The following is a 20,968-nucleotide window of genomic DNA, read 5'->3' on the forward strand; positions in this document are numbered from 1 at the left end:
TTACAGTGCAAATCTGAGGTTGAGACAGAGGGAAGGTTAGAGTACATGTGTCACAACTGATGGCCTTCATAGCCGAAGGTTTAAGGCACCAAATTTGTAACAGTTAAAATCGACAATTCTCAGGAAGTTAGAATTACATGTAACGCAGATAAATGAAAGGACATTTGTAAAAGGAAATCAATATCGGAACGTGCGAATTGCTGGTTGCGTTAGCAATTATTGACCTGGCATCATTGCACTTGAGAGGGCTGGAAGCCTGAGGATATTACAGGTCTGAGTCGAGAGCAAATGACTAAGAGATTTGAATTGGAGGAAGTGAAGTTAAAATGCATCTGTCCGAATACGAGTTGGTGGGTAAACCGGAAGTGATGCGAATCCTGACAGAGGAGCAGAGTTTAGGATGATGTGCAAGTTTTGGATGAGTGAATAACCTGTGAGTGAATAACCTTCCCGTACACCATTGTTGGACTTCTAGTGAACAGGCAAAGCTGGTAAAAATGAGAATGGACATTGGTTGAAACCTCATTCAGATGCAGGAAATAGAAGGAACAATGAAACATTAAACAGAACTCATGTCAACTCATTAATAGAGGCAGCGAAAATCAGACAAGTGCCGAGAGGGAATTTGGGAGGACGGCTCTTAGTGTATTAAAGGTTAGGTCCACGGAGAACAAAAGAATTCATGAGAGTTTTAGCAGCAGATGAAAAAAACATAGGTGGATTCGGGTTGTGTAACGTAGGTGGGCAGTCTTGGTGGCAATGGTGATATGTGGTTGAAAACTCATTTCGGGGTGAAGCATTTCACCATGGTTATGACGCGTGTTTTTCACACTCAGATAGTTGCGAGGTAGAGGGTTGGATACAATGTCGAGGAATTAGCGTTTGTGTTGGAGTCTGAAGAAAGGCCACAATTTTGCCAAAGAGTTATAGTTGTACAGCATGAAAACAGACACTTCGGTCCATCTGTCCACGCCGACCAGATATCCCAACCCAATCTAGTCCTACCTGCCAGCACCCGGCCCATAGCCCTCCAAACCCTTCCTTTTCAATTAACCGTGCAAATGTCTCGTAAATGTTGCAATTGCACCAGCCTCCACCACTTCCTCTGGCACGTCACTCCATCCACGTACCACCCACGATTTATCCTATCCATGCTCCTCATAATTTTGTAAACCTTTCTAAGGTCATCCCTCAGCCTCCGACGCTCCAGCAAAAACTGCCCCAGCCTGTTCAGCCTCTCCCCATACCTCAATCCTCCAACCCTGGCAACATCCTTATATATCTTTTCCGAATCCTGTTAAATTTCACAACATCGTTCCAATAGGAAGGAGACAGTAATTGCACGCAATATTTCAACAGTGGCCTAAGCAATGTCCTGTACAGCTGCAACATAACCTCCCAACTCCTGTATTCAATACGATGTACAATAAAGGAAAGCGCACCAAACGCCTTCTTCACTATCTCATCTACCTGCGACTCCACTTTCAAGGCGCTATGAACCTGCACTCCAAGGTAGCTTTGTTGAGGAGTTTTTTACTCGAACAGGTGTGGACGTCTGACAAGTCAGGATGGTGTGCAAACTGGAGAGAAATCTGCAGATCACTAAGCGGCACGGTTGCTCAGTGGTTAATGCTGGTGCCTCACAGCAGTCGAAGCCCAGATGCGATTTCAGCCTCGAGTGTCTGTCTGTGGGCAGTTTGCAGATTTTCTCCCTGTCTGTATGGCTTTTCTCCAGGTGCTCCGGTTTGCACCCACAGTGCAAAAATGTGCAATCTGGTAAATTGCCCATAGTTTAATCTGCATTATTCAGATGCAATGGGCCTTGGTGGGTTATTCTTTGGAGGGTGGGTCTGAAATTGGTGTGCTGAAGTGCGTGCTTCCACACTTCAGGGAATCTCACCTGATCGAATCAAACTAAAAGTGATGGTGTTAACATCAATCTGCTGCGCTGTTGTTTCTCGGTGGTGGGGACGGAGTGTTTGGAAGCTTCTGACGACGCTCTGGTCAAGTTTTGGATGTTTGTATTCCATCTCTTTCAGTCACTACCTTCACAAAGAAGACAGAGTCTTGAGAGACATTATCTCTCAATCTCTTGTTCTTTTCTTTGACATTAATTTCACGGGATATTAGATGGGAAAGACTTACAAAACATAATCGTCAACATTGTCAATTTCATCAAAAATGATGCGTGATCAGATATTGAACTTGGAAACATCCAATTTACAGTGGGAGAGAAACCATATGTGTGTTGTGTGTTTAGGCAAAACTTTAACCAATCATCAAAACCACAAACCACAAATGCAGTTACAGTCGGGAGGAAACTGTGCAACTGAAGGGATTGTGGGGAAAGATTCATTTTCGCAAATGAGCTGGAACCTTATTGATGGAATCACAACTGTCCAGTGTGTGGGAAGGGATCCACTGAGTCATCTCACATGCAGCATCAGCAGCTCGTTCACACTGACACAGACCATTCGAATACGCAGAGTGCACGCTGAGAAGAGACCTTTCAAATGCTAAGACAGTGGGAAGTCCTTTATAAAGTCTGTGCAACAGAAGTCCCATCAACGTGTTCACACTGAGGAGAGATTTTCTCAAGACTCTTACTATGGCAATCACGGTACAATTTACTGGGGACTGTTTTGTCATCAACGTGTTCACGTTGATGATAAACCTTGCAAGTGTCTAGTCTTTGCGAAGTGCTATTCAAGTTCTCTGGAACTAATATCCCATTAACATATTCACATGTTAAACTCAACGTGGCATGTCGTTGTAAGGATGTGTTCACAGAGTAAATGAAGAGAGGGCAGTGCTTCATAATATCTGGTAGAATTCTTTGAGGAGTCGAAGAGCAAGTGAAACAAAGCAGAGCCACTGGATGTAAGTTGTTTGTATTTCCAAAAGGCATTTCACAATGTGCATTTTGGGAAGGTGTTAAATAAGAATACATTGTGTTAGTGGCAAAGTGCTGGCATGGACTGAGGAGTGGCTGACTGGCAGAAAACATGGAGTTGGGATAAAGGGGTTCTTTCAGGATGGTAGGCAGTGACTCGTGGAGTTCATCAGGTGTTTGTGTTGAAACCACAACGGTTCAAATTATGCATGAATGATCTGGTTAAAGGAATAAAGGGCGTTATTATTACGTTTTCAGATGAGACAATGATACGGGGACGGATAATTCGTATTTATAAGGCAGAATGACCTGGACAATCGCGGAGAGTTTATAAAGATTTGGCATGTGGAATACTCTATGAAACAGTGCGTGGTCAGACGTATTGGGCAAAAGAGTAGAGATATAGCATATTTTCTGAAAGGGAAAAGGCTTCCAAAATCGGAAATGCTGAAACATTTGTGAGATTTAGTTCAGTATTCTCTTAATGTTGACATATAGGTTATTTGAGAGTTGATGTGAGATACTTATGCTCAATCAGGGTAATCAAAAGAGATTCTACAAGGGCATTACAAGCAAAATAATAATTAGTGCCTTTTGGTAGTATAAATACTTATCTTTGAGTTGAATCGCAGGAGATGAAAGAGATACAAAATGTCTGACTGGCAGTTTTTACTTTTGATGTTTGAGAACTCAAATTTATGTTTTAAAAACAGTTCACAATTCGAAAGAGGAAAAGCTGGATTTATTTGAAAATAAACGTTTGGATATTTATCTGGAATCAGACTTAGTGTATCCCAGGACTTCGTGGGAGGCTGTGAGCAAAATATGGGGCCCCTTTCAGAAATAAGTTATCATCTATAACCACAGGTGAAGTGCCAAATACCTGAGTATTACCCAATGTTGTGCATTTATTTAAGAAAGGTTGCACATAGAAACCCGTGAACTACAGGACTGTGAGTCTAGCTTTGGTGATGGGTAAGTTATCGGAAGTGATTCTAAAAGACAGGACATTTTCGCATTCTGAGTTTAAAAAAAACGTTCAGCATGGTTTTGGGTGAGGGAAATTGATTCTCACAAACATGATTGTATTTATGAGATAATAACTGAGAAGATTTATATGGGCAGAGCCGTAAGACATTTTTCACTTGGACATCGGTAATTCCTTTAACAAGGTTCCAAATGGTAGATTTATTCTTCCAGTTATGTCACCTGTGAATCAGGGTGAGGTTTCCAGTTGGATATAAAATTGTTCTGATAGCATGAGACAGACACGGAATGTGACGGTTGATTCTTTTTCAGAATGGAGGATTGTTCTCAACAGTCAATGACAGGGATCGGTGCTGGGTCTACTTCTGCTCGTCCGTTTTATATAAGGTATTTAAATGAAAATATGCCAAGCATGGGAAGTAATTTTATATATGCCAGCAAAATTGGTTGCAGAGTCGACTGTGAAGAAAGTTGTCTGAGATTACAAAAATCAATATGTGACTCGACGAAGGATCAGCAGGTTGTGTTTAATTAGGATAAATGCAATGTTCAATACTTATACAATTAATAGTGTGCATTTGGGTGATGTTGTCCAATAGAATACCAAGGGGTTCAGGCGCATAATTATTTGAAGTTTGCATGACATGTAGATCGGGTGGTAAAGGAGATGTTTATGATGCTCAGTGCGTTAAGAGTAGGAGTTGGTACGTCATCTTGTGGTTGCACAGGGCGTTGGTGAGGCATTGCCAGGAGTCGTATCCTTGAGGAAGAACATTATTAAGCTGGGGAAGATGCAGTAAAGATATGTCAGTTTTTTGTTGGGAATGGAGATTTTATATTTGATGGAGCAGCTGGAAAAACTGGGGCTCGTTTTCAGTGGGCTGTACGAGATTGAGCGGTGACCTTAGAGCAGTTTATAAAGTGTTAAAACGGTATAGACAACGTAAATGGCAGATTCATTTTACCTTGGATGACGGATTTCAAAATTAGTGAATAAACTTTTAATGTGAGAGGAGGAAGATTTAAAAAAGACTTGAGAAGACTCGATAGATATTTGTCATGCAGTTAAGTTATGTTCCCCAATTTATTGTAACCTTTTCCTCGTTCTGCCATCGTGATTTACTCTATTCAGATTTTATCCCCTCGACTCAGAATCAACTCTGTCAATCTCTATCTTAATGAAGAGTTCGATCATTGCATTCTTCAATATCCTACAAGAGCTCTCTGACAGCTAAATTGCCAATTATTCCATTTTTATTACACAAATAAAGTTCTCTAGTTAAAGTTGCCGAAGCCCCAGAGACAATGGGACAACTGCCTCACTTGTGAGACAGAGACGACTGATGGTGCTTTACTCTAAGAGTCACTGAGCTTCAAGCAAGGGGCAAGCATAAAAAGCTGAGACTTTCAGGGCGACCTTAGCTGGTGCGGGGACTGAATGCGTGGTATTCGTGTTACTCTGATTCATAAATCAACCGTCCACACAATTGATCTAACCCATTTCCAAACGACATGCATTACTGGGGGGAGGGAGTGTGCGGGAGAAGAATGCTAAAATACTAGTTATGACAGATTTGGTGGGCTTCTTTGGTGTGGTAGCGTGGCCCAGCTGTCTGTTGCGCTGGATCTAAGCACGAGTCTCTATCGAGCTGTGGGTTTAAACCTCACTGCTGTCGATATCACAACTCCAGTACTGTCCGCACTTGTATACGAAAGGGCTACGCGTGTTTTGGCGGTTTTAATTTGAATGTTTGCGACTGTTGATCTCTGGTGCTTTCATTTTCGTACTGGATCCCAGCTTTCATTCAACTTTCACTGTGGGCACCCTCATTCCTTCGTTGACACGTCCGTTGCTGAGGGAAAAGTCTCTTCAATTCACTGCAAGTTGCCAAGACTGAATGTTTCACAACTCACATGGAAAATGATCTTCTTGTGTGCCTATGCGGGTTGACGCAACAAACAGCTTATTCTTGGTAAATGGTATGGGAGTGGGGTTGAGCAGTGTTGTGAGTATTCAGTGCTGGACGAAAGTGATCTGTGGGAGCGAGTCATTCAAACATTCCAAGAGCACGGAGAGATGATTGGTCGAGGATAACTATCCCATTTTCTGTTTCTGTGACAAACATAGAATGTGGCCTAAAATATTAGCAGGTCTGTCTGCAGCTTTTTTCATGTCCAACTCCCTCTGCCTTTCTGCCCCCTCCATTTCTATTGAATATCTCCTGACTTCCAACTTTATCCTTAGCTTCTCTTTTATTATTTACTCTTGGCCATTTTGACAGTCTCAAGATTTGTTACTGACATATCCCATCTCAACATGTTTAGCAGCTCTGACAGGAGGTCCTGGAACTGAATAAATAACTGTTTCTGTCTCCTTCCGCACCTGATAGCCAGAGACCAGAAGGTAGAGGAGGCCGCATAGGCCTTTCAGTCCAAGTCATCTGTTCAACCATGTGATGATGGCAGATGTGAGTCTCAACAACTATTACAGCATTCTCCCTGCAATGCTTACTCTACCTGCTTTTAGGATCCAGTGTGGTTTCCAACGTGGGTCTGAACCCGGCCCCCTCCATATGTATTGGCAGCTTGTTGCAATGTCTCTGTGTGTGACCGAGTTTGGTATGATGCCAGCGCAGCAAACACGATCACTCGTGAGAAAAGCAATTACCGCTTGGATTGTGGTGGGGGTGGGGTGGGGGCGGGGGCAGTTAAATCGGGTCACTGGCCCCGCTGTGTTTCTGTGGGGGAGCGGTTATCACGTTCTCCTCCAAACTGAAATATCCCTGTTTCCAGTTGTCGAGCACAAAAAAAAAATGATAGGCTTGTTTCTGAACATGGGTGGATCTTATTGCTTGCTGATCTTGCAAGTAAACTTTCCATTGAATGTCACAGCCCATTCCTCCGCTGTGGTGAAAGCGAATACAAGTCCAATTAATTGTTATCTACGATTTGATTCGATATCTATTCTTCCTTGTTCTGAATACTCGCGGAATTGTCCACCACGGACGGTAGCTATATATAAGGGAGCAGTCGGCGAGCCCTGATGCTTTGAGTCGAGAAGAAGTATCAGCTTCTGCGAAAGTGGCCGTGTTCAGAGACAGGCAGAAACATTGCTGTTCCTTCCTTATGGGCGACAGACTTCCAGATTGTGATGGATGGGGATTGATTGCAGTCTCTTCAGCAAACCTCGTTTTGAATTTAGTAGCCCAACACTACTTTAATGGCGAAAAGAAATACAATTCCAACTAATTGCTGCATGAACCTCTTTTTTCAAATTTGTATCTGCAGCGGTCCTGAATATGCGCTGGTGTCTGCAGTACTTGTGGCTATCCGGTTTAAGTGGGAGGTTACATGCTTCCTGTCGACTCGGTGCTCCAGAGGAAATTTTCCCAACCGAAATTCACATAAGACACGGGACATCCCCGGTTCAAAACGAGGCAGCATCATTCTTGTTCCATTGTTACAGGTGGTAGCCTTTTGGATTGACGTGAGCAGAGTATCAGTGTTTGATGTTCACATTAGCAAAACTGTGTTTGAATTTGCTCGTCCATATCTGTTGCCTTGGTGAAAAGGAATGTAATTATTCCGGATTAATTACTGTGTGAAACTTTGTTATGTTGCCTTCTCCCCGTGGAAAGAGTATTGGCGATGATGAAGGGCTTAAGCCAGAATCGTCAATTCTCCTGCTGCTCCGATTTGCTGTGCTTTTCCAGCACCACTTTCTCTTCTAAATTTCTGCCCTCCTTGTTCCTAAATATAAGTCGAATTATACACCTCCGATGGCTGTGTAAGGCCAATTAACGGGCATTGATCCTTTCTGTACCAGTCATACTGCATTTACTTTACATGCGAAGGTGGCCTAGTTCAGTGTGAAGGGGAACGCTCAATTGCTGACGTCACAGCAAACACTGGATACCGATGTATGGTCTCTATCAACTGAATTCAAATCTAGAGTAAGAAATGCCTGATTTGGACGTTGTCTGCCGATTCTCAACCTTTGTGAACCAAAACCAGAAATCCTTAATCATGATTTGCACAAATTCACATTTTCGAGTTTTTCAACACAGGGCACATTTGCCGTTTTATTCGGTCAGCAACAGGAATGAACAGATCTACTTCCTCAGATGAACTGCTTGACTCACACTCTTATATCTTCGCTCTGAAATCTACGCCATGTTGGAACAGAAAATGAGGAAATTCTAGATTTCTTTACAACTGACTTCGTATCCATTTTATTTCCTTCATGTCAGCAACGTCTAAACAGGGAGGAATAGGAAACGGAGGCACATGTAGCTCCGGTGAAACACTTCTTTGATTCAGTCATCAACGAGAGGAGTTAAACGACTCAGGAGAGAGACAGAGAGAGAGAGAGAGAGAGAGAGAGAGAGAGAGAGAGAGAGAGATAGAGAGAAAGAGAGCAAAGAACGAAAAAAAATCACTATTTTTTCACCTCGAACAAAGAAAAATATAAATACAAAGCAGGAATCAGCAACAGCCCTTCGCTGGAAGGCCCAATGAAGAATTTACCTCGTAGGTTGAAGACACGTCAGGAAATGAACATTTCAGCTCAGTGAGCACACCTGCATCCAGATAAATAGGCGAGTGGGTTTGTGAGGCTATCGTGAGTGTTGCATCCCGAAGATCCAGCTTGAAATGGGGATGGAAAAGACCACCGGTGATGTGATCGATGAGGGCCAGGTCCTTCTCTGACGGTACAGAGGTGCATGAAATGCTGAGACTGGAATCTCCAACCTCACGCGGAGCACATTGAATTGCTGTAGAGCAGGGAGAATTGTGACATTAGGCTGGGGGATTGAACCGCACCTGGACCAAATTTTTGACATGGAGCAGCAGGAATTATTGGAACATCAGGCCGGGAGCTCCAACCTCACTTGCTGCAATTTTTATTGATATTGAGAAGGAAGCACTGGGACGTCAGGCTGTAAGTTCCAACCTCACCAAGTGCAGTTCTTATTGGCATGGAGCAGGGAACATTTGGACATCATGCTTGGATATTCAAACACACCTGAAACAATTTCTATTGACATGAAACAGGAGGAATTGGGACATCTGGCTGAGGGGAAGGACGCTCAGCCATTTTAATCTGAATTGAAATAGTTTTTAGCAGGACACATATTTGAGGACTGAGGGGATATGCTTCCAAAGGTAAATGTCTCAGTTATAAAGAGAAATCCTGCAAATGTTCTACTCGTGGAGGAGTTCAGTGGTTATCTCTGCACTCTCAAAGCGCCATTGATAGGATTCGATTCCAGCACTGGGCGACTGTCTCTGTGGAGTTTGAACATGCTCCTTGAATATTTGCGGGTTTCCTCCGGGTTCTCTGGTTTCCTCTCACAATATAAAATGGTCAGTTGCAATGACCATGTTAAATTGCCGATACTGTTAGGTGCATTACTCAGAGGGGAGTGAATCTTGTGGGTTCCTCTTTCAACAGTCAGTGTGCACTTTATTGTCCAAATGGCTTGTTTCCAGTTTGGAGGGAACCAAATCTGTGCAGAGAGAAAAAGGGGCATTTTTAACCCTCTGTGACCTTTCTCATATGGCTGACTCTGCACTGAGTTAAATTTACAGAAGCGAGTTTTAGCTTGTTTCATATTATTGAATTTCCTGTGAAGTCCCACAGATCGTAAAGTAATCTATAGCTCTGAAAATTAACGGGAACATCCAATGTGATTACACTCGAGTTTACCTCGATTTATGGACGAAAAGCAGGGAACTAGAGTTGAAATTTATCAGATTAACAGTGATCGCATTGAATGCTAGCGCAGATATCTGGTGAATGTCAGCTTCATGAGGGCAGACGTATTTCCTTTGCGTCTGTTGCTTCAAAAAATGGGGGCCATTGATGTGAAGAAGTGACGGTGATTATCTTTGATGGATATTCAACTTGTGAACATGAACGTTGTTGTTCATAGTCATGTTAACAACACTGCTTTGCCGCCTGGATACATGCCGTAATGTCCTGGCCAGTGGCGCAATGGGTAATGCAACTGTCTACGGGTCAGGAGTTTGTAGGTTGGAATCCTGTTTGGCTCGACAGCAAGGCCTTTCGGCTTTAACAAACTGATGACGAGTTGCTGTGAGGATAAGATGTGGATTTAATTCCTGATATGCAAGTGCAAGAATCCCTTCCATAAATCCCCTGAGTTTCCATGGTCACCACAGAAGTGGAATCTGAAATAGTTTATTCTGACTACTTTGTATTTACCAAACCCAGCTGCTCAATTGCTGCAGCTCCAGGGAATGGCAAGGAAACGAAACAAATACCCAATCTCAAGTTTCAAAATCCTCAGAAACTCCTTTGGAAATGGAACTGGTGGAGAACAAAGGCTGCAATGACCGACAGAGAAGGGACTATCCAGGCATCTTCCCCTTCTTTCAGAATCCGACACATTGACACTAATATTCTTGGGGTGATTAATTGAACCGAGGCTTTGAAAGGAATCCTGTCACAGATGCCGTCACCACTTTGTGACGTGGTCAGTTTCATTGGCAAAGAAAACACATTTGTCCACATGAAGCTTCCTTTCACCCTCTGTCTGCCCAGATATTGAATTTGATTATGGCCGATCTGATAAATTTCACCTCGTCTCTCCTGTTGTTCCTCCATTATTCGAGGGAAACTCAAGCCGAATCACAACATCATATATCTCCTTTAATGATCGGATTTTTAGATTACATTAATGACCTGAACAAGCTTGCAGGAAATTGAATAGTCCGAAAAAAAAAGATTTTAAAAACCCTTCCAAAAAGGACCGACTGTTGAGTCAGACCTACAAGAAATGTCAGAGAGCGACATCATTAAATCATTTTTCTCACTGTACACGTGCTCAATCTTTGTAAAATGTTTATTTACAATTGAGACAATTCCCTGAGGCAGATCCCCTCTCAATCCACAATCATGTGTGCTGCCAGGAACTATTTCAATTCTGATTAAAATAGTTCAGGATCTTACCCCCAACCCAGTGCTCCCTGTGCCATGTCAATTCAAGCATCTCCAGGTGATATCAGACCTCCCAGCCCGATGTCCCAATGGTCCCTTCTCCATGTGAACAGCAGTTGCTCCAGCTGAAGTTGGAGCTTCCAGCCTCAGCATTTCATCGGCCCTATGCTTTCATAGAAGTACTGCGGTCTCATGGATGTCATCACCGGACAACAGAGTAGAAACAAGCATTCACTCCACTCCCCATTTCCGATTAGATCATGGCCTCTGCGCCACTCACTTTCTCTGATTCCAGACCTGGCAACCGATGTGGTGTGAGTGTGAACAATATTTACTCTCTTGTATCGTGGAACTGATAAAATAACGATGTGAAACTTCGGTGTTATTGAAAACTACATTTCGACAATACCGTGAATTATCTCCTGTACATTTCGTCTTTTGTCGGAACCTATCGGATTCAGTCTTCAACATTCTCAATGATCGAATATCCACAGTCTCTGGGGATATCGAAGAAAAGGTTTCAACTCAATCTCAGTATCCACACCTCAGTCCAGTATGTGAAAAGATTTCCTGTTGTTCATGCGGTGCTGTTCCTCACCTACCTCTGCCATTGCGTTTTTTGCTTTTTATATCGTGTTTTTTTTCACATGGTCATATGGTGGTTCGTCCTCTGCGTTGTGACTGCAGCAAAGTCCGCTCATTTCCGAGTAATAGCTTGGCACATTTGTTCCATGTTATGCGACGTGACCTGTGTGAAACAAACACTGAAATGAATCAATCCATTTTTAACGGGAAAATCATCTCCAAGATGATGATTTTATTCCATCAGTCTACTCTCTGACGTTATTGCAATTCATATACCAGGATTCCAATTCACCAAATATTGGAGACTTCGCTCTCTTTCACAAACGTTATCCCCCCTTTCTGTCAGTCCTACCATGTCACTGATGCATTCCACCGTCTAACACTCACTTTCACGTTGACACCATTAAGTCACTGTTGCTCGGTGAATGTGCCCCAATATCACCATCAGGACCTAAAAAACAGTTACTGCACTCAGTAAGGTGGTTGCAAGATCAATCCTCACGTATAGTGATTTATTTGAATGAACCAGAGAGTATTGGAACATCACAGTCACGAAAAAGGCTCTGAACCGAATCGAGGTGAAGAGACTTTATTGGAAAAGACCAATTTCGGTGGTTTCTGCACATTTGTTTTATGTCATCATTCAGTTGTCGCTAGGGTATTGATTACAATTCTGCAATTCACATGATAGAAGCGATATGACAGCTATCAAAACAGTGCAGAAGTGATTTGTCTGGATTGAAGAAGCACAGCTATTGAAGTGTTTCGACAGACTGGAGTTATTTTCCTGAGAGCAGGGGATATTGACAGGAGACATAATTGAAATGTAGAAAATAATGAGGGGTATGGATTGGGCACATTGAGCGAAACGTTTCCGTATGATGGAGGTGTCAATCACCAGTGAACCAGAGATTTAAGGTAAGCTGCAAGAACGTTTGAGTAGTTGTATATAAAACTTAATCAGACAGCGAGTGTTTGGAATCTGAAACTCACTGTCTCCAGGCGTCAGAGCGGCAGAAACCCTAATAACCTTCTGAGGTGTTCACTTGTGAATTTGTAATGTTGACGGCACACAAGGCCAAAGGATGGGAAATGGGATGATGAGAGTCAACCAGTTATTTTTAACAAGGTTACGAACAAGGAGCTGGGAGCTTGGCTAGCTCTGACCTCCTCTGTCGTGTGATATTTACTATCCTCACCTGTCACGTGGGTGTCCAGAGTTCATTTCCTGGCTGCCACGGCCCGGACTGTTTTGGGGTTTCAAGGTTTGTGTAAAGGTATGTAATTCTAGTGTAGGGTGCAGTTGTGGGTAAATCTGGCGGTTTTGGGAAGTTGGTTTGCAGCCGTTTCCTCTCCTTTCTCAGCGACATTTTCAGGGGTGCTGAGACTCCTGTGAAGCGTGACTGTCCTGTGGCATTTGGAATTGATTTGAGTTCGTTTGCACTGCTTTCGTTTGTTGGTTCTGTTATTTCGTTGCAGGTCCTAGTATTTTGGGTTTAGCTCAACGTGCTTGTTGATGGAGTTCATGGATGAGTGTTGTCCTTCTAGAAATTCTCTTGCCGCCCTCTATTTGGCTTCTCCTATTATTTATGTGTTGTCCCAGTCCAACTTGTTTTTCCAGTCGACTGTGTGTATTGCGACGAGGGGCAGCTAGCCTTTGTTTTCACTGGCGACTCCAGAAAGGCTTTGAAAACAATAGATATTCCTGCAGAATCCTTCCAGAGAAACAACGTTCAGAGGACATGTTATGACCCGATATACTAAGCACTCTACCTTATATATGAAGAGAATATCTCAGAACTGACAGCCACACTTCTCTGACCATTCGGATTTATGAGAGAACATAAATCGGAAGCCAGATTCAGCCACCAACTCACCAGAACAAATGACCAATACCCAGCATGTGCTGGACACATGTGGACAAACAATACTCCACGCAACGAGTGTAGTAAACATTGTAAAGGACCAAGAGGAAGGCAAATCGAGACCCACATTCATGAAGAACAACTTGCCCCCAAACGCCACTGCAAGGTGTCTCCAATAGGTGTACTCAGGGCACTCAGACTCTCTGATTCCGTCCCTGGGAACTTGGATATACGGCAGTCTTTCGCAGTGGAGAGTTTGTTGCTGGAAAAGGACAGCATGTAAAGCAGCATCCAAGAAGCGGGAGAATCGACGTTTTGGGTATGAATACTTCATCAGGCTTATGCCCAAAACGTCGACTTTCCTGCTCTTCGGATGCTGCTTGAACAGCTATTCTTTCCAGTACCACACTCTCGACTCTGATCTCCAGCACATGTAGTCCTCACTTGCACTTCCGTCTTCAGCAGTGGTTAGTTCTTTGTTTGAGGGAACTGTTGATGTCACCAGTGTAACATTTGATTGCTGATTGAGAAACACAACCAGGTCCCTCGCAGAAAAGAGCATTTCTGTTGTGTTTCAGGTACTATGCCTAGCACGGCCTCTGGCAGTGTACTTATATGGAGTTTCCTAGCGTTTTGATATGTGCTTCTGTGACCGTACAGTTGTCAGTACTCTGAGATGTAGCTGTAGTCATCTGCGTTTGTAACCCAGTATCGATTGCTGCTGTTTTGCGTTGCTCTTCATGTGTGCATTAGTAACACTTTGTTGGCTAAATTGATATTGTAAACAGCCAGAAAGTTGTGGGAAACGTCAAGGTTTTAATGACATTTGTACAATATTTAGACGTTACCTAGATGCAGGAGTTAAGATCATTGAATTCTTTCGTGAAGTGACGAGAAACAGTGAGGGATATAAGTCACCAGAGCGTGTAGTTTACAAGTTCATTCACAGGAACCACAAAGCGAAATAAAACGTCCAAAAATTGAAGAAGACAGATAAAGGATGGTAGTAATCATGGATCTCCTTACTTCCACTCCCCAACTCCACAATTCCAATTCCCGACTCCATTGTAAACAAATTTTACAGAACCATATACATCAACGTTGGCCAATACAGGCACAAGTCTTTTCTTAGTCTTTGTTTATAGTTTCTATTTATAGTTTATTTTCGGGAAAACGTCATTCATTGCAACCTTTCGGAAACGAGGTCATACGGTTTTGTCCAAAACAAATTACACAAAACTTTGTTTGCGTCAGGCACAAGAACTCCTAGATTCCTCTGTGCTTCAAGTTTTTTTTTACTATTTTCCCTCTATTTTAATAGTGCTCTGCCTTTTGACTCTTCCAACCTGACTCTCTCAACATGAAACTTCATCTGCAAAGTTTTTCGCCCACTCTCTCAAACTATTTATATGCCTTTGCAGATACCCACGTCCTCACCACAACATGGTCTCCCATTATTGTCTATCGTCAGCAAACTTGGACACATTTCATAATGCCACTTGCTCCATGCTATTAACAGAGATATAAATAATTGAAGCCGTAAATATACCCAATATTGACAGACCTCTCTGTTGAAAGTAAGTACACGCATTTGCTCACCTCAGAATGTGACAACTGGCTCCTAATCTGTGTCTTAATTGGGTAAACGCTTCTCCTTTTTTAGGACCTCCAGTCCTATACTATCCCGGATAGCAATCAGAGCAGAACAAACGCTAAATGTAAGGCATAAACTCACTTGCGTCTCCTGTGTCAGTTCTAAGTATTTGTAGCAGTTTCTTTTTAACTTCTGGTTGAACAAACTGCCCGGATTGGTACATTAAATTTGAAAACGACACATCTGCTTCAAATTTTCTTCAGTGCCTGGGACACAGATAGGGATATTAAGGCGCTTTAAAATACTATGACATATTCATTTCTCGATCCATTGCATTATTACTCATCTCTCTGCTCATAAAAATGCATCTTCCCAAGCACTCTATCTCTCATCAATATGTGTCATTCAATCCAATTTCCTATCAGCCTCCTCCATTCTAATCACTTACAGGGGGACCCCAAATTTTGGAGTCATTGCACAGACAGAACAAACCGACTAGAGTACTCACGTTTTCTCTTGGAAGCACCAATTTAAATATTAGGCAGCATCTCAGGATAATAGTTGTGGCTGAGTGGGGAAGGCGGTGTATTAGATATCTATTAGTGGTTCCCCTCTCAGGTTTCAATCACAACTACGATTCCTTCACTGTTGATTTTAAATGACTTTCCGGTGGATACATAATCCCTCAAACTACAGGAAACACTCAATAACCCGACATTTTGTCAGGTCTGCTCATTTGTTGACATGCAGGAAACTTGGGTTGTGAACCGGAAACGGACCTGACTCAAAACGTTCGCTCTGTTCCTCCAATCACAGATAATGCCAGACCTGTGTAGTTTGTTTAGAATTCGCAAAGTTTATTCGACACAAATGCTGTTTTCAATTAAATGTCCTCAATCCCAGTCATCTGGGGAGTTGAACTGGTCAGAGGCAAATGTTCCTCCTGATCATTAACTCTCCCATCCCCATTGTTCCCTCCAACATCGTTTTAAACTTCCTCAGGATATATCCCATTAATTTTACTTGCTTCAAAGAGACCGTTCGCAAAGACGGGAATTTCTCCACAAAAGACGATTTCCTCATCTCTTGACCTGGTGCAAAGCAGGGGATTGTGAAAACGATGCTGGGAAAATATTGCGAAGTGGAATGTGGAAAAATCATCAAGAGGCAAACAGAAATTCCATTTCCAGCTTTGTGAATCTTTAGACATTCCTTGGGTAGCGGTTTCAGAGGTGAATGAAGGGTGAACTGTCCGACTGAGCAGAGACAGTCCCGACACCTTCCCATGCTTTAAGAGGCCGATACATTGACTCTGGTATTTTCTGGATAAGAACTAATCTGAAACATTGAATGAACTCCCGTGTTTGCACATCAGAAATTTATAAGTCATCTCAGCTCCGGGACAATGAGAAAACATGGGAACAGAAAAGGCACTGAAATTTTCGAAGGAAGACGGTCCCAGTTGTCGGACAGCTGGTTCCCAGTGACATGGACGTGCCTTCAGAGTGTGGGATCAGACTGTTCTCTAGTTTCCAAAATTAATGTTCCAGACTTTAGAATGGAAAAGCAAAACCGATAGATGGCAATTGTCATTCTGGGAAGGCCATGCAAAAGCTTGGATCCACTACCCGCCTGCTTTATGAGATGCTACAAGAAGCTTATACACCAGTCTCTGTGGTGCCATGGGTTAGCGCGTTCGGCAGTTAATCGAGAGGGTGTTCGGTTGCACCCACTCATGGATGGAATGGTCGCTGTACTTACTCCATCTGCTTCCTTTGCTGCCGTAGTTTTGTGTTTTTAATGTGGTCAGGGATATGTTCCCCAAACGGACACCTTACCCAGTGAGGAACCATAAAAGCGTTTCTGTATTGTTTTTGTGGCTACCAAGGGGCTGTGGATGCCCTGAATCAGATACAAAAGCAGAGATTGCAGCAGAAACTCAGCCGGTTTGCAGTAACTGTGGGAGAAAACAGAGATCTAACAAACCTCTGAAGAAGTTCTGAATCGTTGTCTCAGTTTCTCATTCTGCAGATGCTGCCGGACGTGTTTGGTTTCTCTGATAGATCTGCTTTTGATTTTAACTTAATATTCATTCCAACTATCGGGATGGATCGCACAGACCATAGATTACCCGACATTTAACACTGTCGAAGCTGTACTGATTGAATGGAAACAAACCTAACAATGGTTCACTGACCCTCAGCTCTACAGGGAGAGAGAACTGGCAAACCAGTTCAGTCGTGTGCTTCTGCAGTTGCTGCCAAGTGGGTAAGGTGATGAGTTTTAATACAATACGGTTTTCTCGTGCAGTTTCACATCTTGCTGACTGTAATTGACAGCCGCGACTAAACTGGAAGAGAGTGTGTTCTTTGCTTTCATGTTTGAGATTCGAAACACTGAATCGGTAATAACGCACATAACCCAGATTAGGAATGTTGGGAATCTGGAACCATCGCTTTTCAAGGTTGAACAAACAGAATCTTTCAGAAGAAGTGAGACCCATTTAATTGTACACTTCCATTACTGACTTCATTTGGGCCTCTGCGCCAAGTGCTGCAAAACGAGAAAAGAACAGTGAGGAGATTACGTGGAACTGGAGCTGTCCTGGTGAGTCAAATCACATTTTCTGTGCTAGTGATCACCATGACCATTCGTGGGGACCTCAGTTTGTGAAGAAACAGGAAATTGTTTTCAAAATTTCCCGGAGCGTTGAAGGGTTTGAACAACTCTCTCCTGATTTGTCTGTCAGTCACGGCATCCATTAGGAAATTTCCCTTGGTAATAACTGGCATGGTGCACATTCCTGGAATCAGTCCACAGGATAATCAAGAAGATAACATCGTTGTGTCACATTTTCCAGCAGTGTGCAAGCCCTTGTGTCTTACGTTTCCTGGTTCTGCTTTCGAGATAATGATTGCCTGCATTATCTGTCCCTGTTTGTATCAAGCAGCTCATTGAGCACGGAGTTGGATGTTTAGAGGAAGTTGGAAGTGTGGCCTGGACAAAAACAGGAAGAGACGAGACTTGAAAATGCTTCGAATTTGCGTGTGTCGGTTGTTTTTAGTGGTAAATGTCTGCTGAACGGTATCCTGTCAGATCCCAGGAGTCGCAGGGACTGTTTGGGTGAGAATTTGGAAATTTAAAGTTACACACGAACAATGCTTTGGACTATTTCAGCTCAGTTTCCATTTCATACCCCAGCTCACAGCAACGGTTCACAACTTCTGTGGAATTGGCTAGTGCTGCACGTGAAGCTTTCTTTTCTAGAGAAACTTGCAGACTTGAAACACATAATGCTGAGGCTTCAGTCTCTGTCGGGAATGTGCTGGTGTGTCTGCCTGTGCGAGTGAACAGGAGAATAAGTTCCTCACCGGGGTTACAACGCAGTATGACCATGTCAATTTTCAGTTCCATTGTTGTGTCATTTAAGATCACAGAAAGAATATCATTCACATTTGCCCTGGATACATCAAAACACGTCCGCTATGGGCCAAATGCTACAAACAGGGACGAGAATATATGGCCGTCTGATGACTTGCGCTGCACGGTGGACGAATGATCCTTTTCTCCCATGCTTTTAAATTTCGAAGACAGAGACAAAATGATCTGATGAGAAACCCTTTTTTAAAAATCTGACATGACCTTTTGTACTGTCCACTTTACTACCAACCCTGATGTCATCTGAAAACTCACTGACCATGCCGTTCTGTATTTTAATCTAAATCATTTGTATGAATGTAAAACGGAAGTGGGCTCAGCATTTATCCCTGTGGAACGCAGCTGGTCAAAGTCTTCCAGTCTGAGAACGACCCTCCACCACCGTTTCCATCCAACTACCACTAAATGAATTTTATATCTTATCTGAAAGCTCACCTTGAATTCGATGTGATCTAACTTTAAAAATTAATCGACCATGTGGAACCTTTTAAAAGGATGTATTAAAGTCCAACTGAACAATGCCGACAATTCAGTCCTCATCAATATTATTGGTTACGTCCTCAAAACAACCAACCATGTTTGTGAGACACAAGTTACATCGCACAAAACCATACGGATTATCCCTATTCATTACTCGTCTCTCAAAATGCTTACAAATCCTATCATTCAGAATTCCTTCCAAAAACTTTGCCACGAGCTTAGCCAGCCTCACAGGTCTGTGGTTTTCAGTTTTCTCCATTCATCCCTTCCTCAACCAAGTTCTGAGACGACAAGTCCTTCATCCCTGAGATCAAGGTTGTTCTAATAGAATCTCGACAATGTGGGAACAGGCAATTCAGCCGAAAAAGAACACATGAAACATGCGAAGATCATTTTACTCAAACTCACACCTCTACCCGATTCCTGTAACTCTGCATTTCCCATAGCCAAATGAGTCATATCTTTCCTATGTTGAGGAAACCCAGGCAGACACGGAAAGAATGTGCATGTGCAGACAGTCGCCCGAAGATGAACTTGAACCAGTGTCGCTGAGGCTAGAAGACAGCAGTGCTCACCACTGAGTCAGCCACTGTAAACCTTCTATCCACCACTCATAATATATCTTCCCTTCGACATGGGACGAAAAGCTACTCCCGATTAGCCAAATACATCTGATGAGAGCCTCTTATCGTGTCTGTTGCAAACCTCTGTGGTTGGTTTTTAACTCGCGTGAATGAATGCTGACATTGCATTTACCCTCCTAACAACCAACAGAACCTGCATGTTAAACATAAGAGAAAACTTAACTAAATCTCTCAAGTGCCTTTAAACTATAGATCTCTGAAGCCTTTCCCCGTCACAAAATGCTCGAGGCCTCTAATCATTCCATCACTTTATGACCTCACTCTTTTTCATATAGTGTTTTATCTGCAACATTTTTTCTCCAAGCACTCAACCGGTCCACGTCATTCTGCAGCCTGTCCGCCTGCTCAATACGATCTGTCCTTCCACCTGTCATTGTGTATTCTGCAAATGGACCAGCAATTCTGGAAAAAGTCCCCTTCACCCAACTGTCTGCCTTCCGCCTGTCAACCAAAACTCAAGCCATGCCAGTACTTTGCCCCTAATACCAGAGACTCTTATTTCGCAGCTTCCGATACTGCACCTTGACAAATGCCTGCTGGAAATTCAAGCTGATCACATTCACAGAATAGACGTTTTCTCACTTGCTCATTATCGCCTCATAAAATTCTAATACATTTATCCTTGAGAACCTATTCTGATGCTTCAAGTACTACGTAATCCCATCCTTACGTTGACCTCCCATGTGTTATTAAATCCAAAATTGATGTGTTTGACATTTATCTAAAATACTAAAACTTTGCTTTCAGTCCTGAATGTCACGAACAACAAAGTCCATTCGCAGTTGAGATATATGAACTTGCGCTGTCTCAACAGGCTCGATGAGAGAGTGAATTCCTTCCCCCAGTGGATCTCTCTGCTCACTCAGCAGGGTCAATGAGTGAGCTAACAGCTTTTCTCAAATGAAGCAGGTAAATATGTTCTGCCCAGTGCAAACTCGCTGGTGTACTGCGAGTTGAGATAATCGCCTGAACGTCGTCCCACAATGACAACCGTTGATTTGTCTCTCATCTTGTGAAAATATCGATGGATGTTCAGTCCTGCAGAGACTGGGAGCACATCCCACACATTAGATATTTGATAGGTCTCTCCTCAATTTGAAGACGTTCATGATAAAACGATCCCAAGGATCTTGTATAGTGATTTCCACAGTTTGAGCGTTTAAAAGGTCTCTTCTTTGTGAACACGTTGATGTCATGCCAGGCCCAGGAACATTTGCAGCACTTCCACTCTGGGCGTGGAAAAGACCTGTTAATAATGTTGATGGGACTTCACGTCGTTCGGATATTTGCAGCACGTTCTACAGTTGTGGAATTGAAGATGTCTGTCCTTCGGGTGAGTCCGTTTTAAAGGACTTTCATCGTGTGAGCACATTTCCCATGCATTAACTGCACAGAGGTCTGATAATATTTTCCAAAGTCTGGACAGGTAAAGGGTTTATCAGGAGTATGAGCATTGTGTTGGATAATCCAATCAACGGACGTTTTAAACCATTTTACGCAATCCAGACATTGAGATGA

The sequence above is a fragment of the Chiloscyllium plagiosum genome, unplaced genomic scaffold (genome assembly GCF_037043375.1).
Source record: "Chiloscyllium plagiosum isolate Xiang-an unplaced genomic scaffold, Cpla_swu_hap1 HiC_scaffold_44, whole genome shotgun sequence".
In the NCBI taxonomy this organism is placed as follows: Eukaryota; Metazoa; Chordata; class Chondrichthyes; order Orectolobiformes; family Hemiscylliidae; genus Chiloscyllium; species Chiloscyllium plagiosum.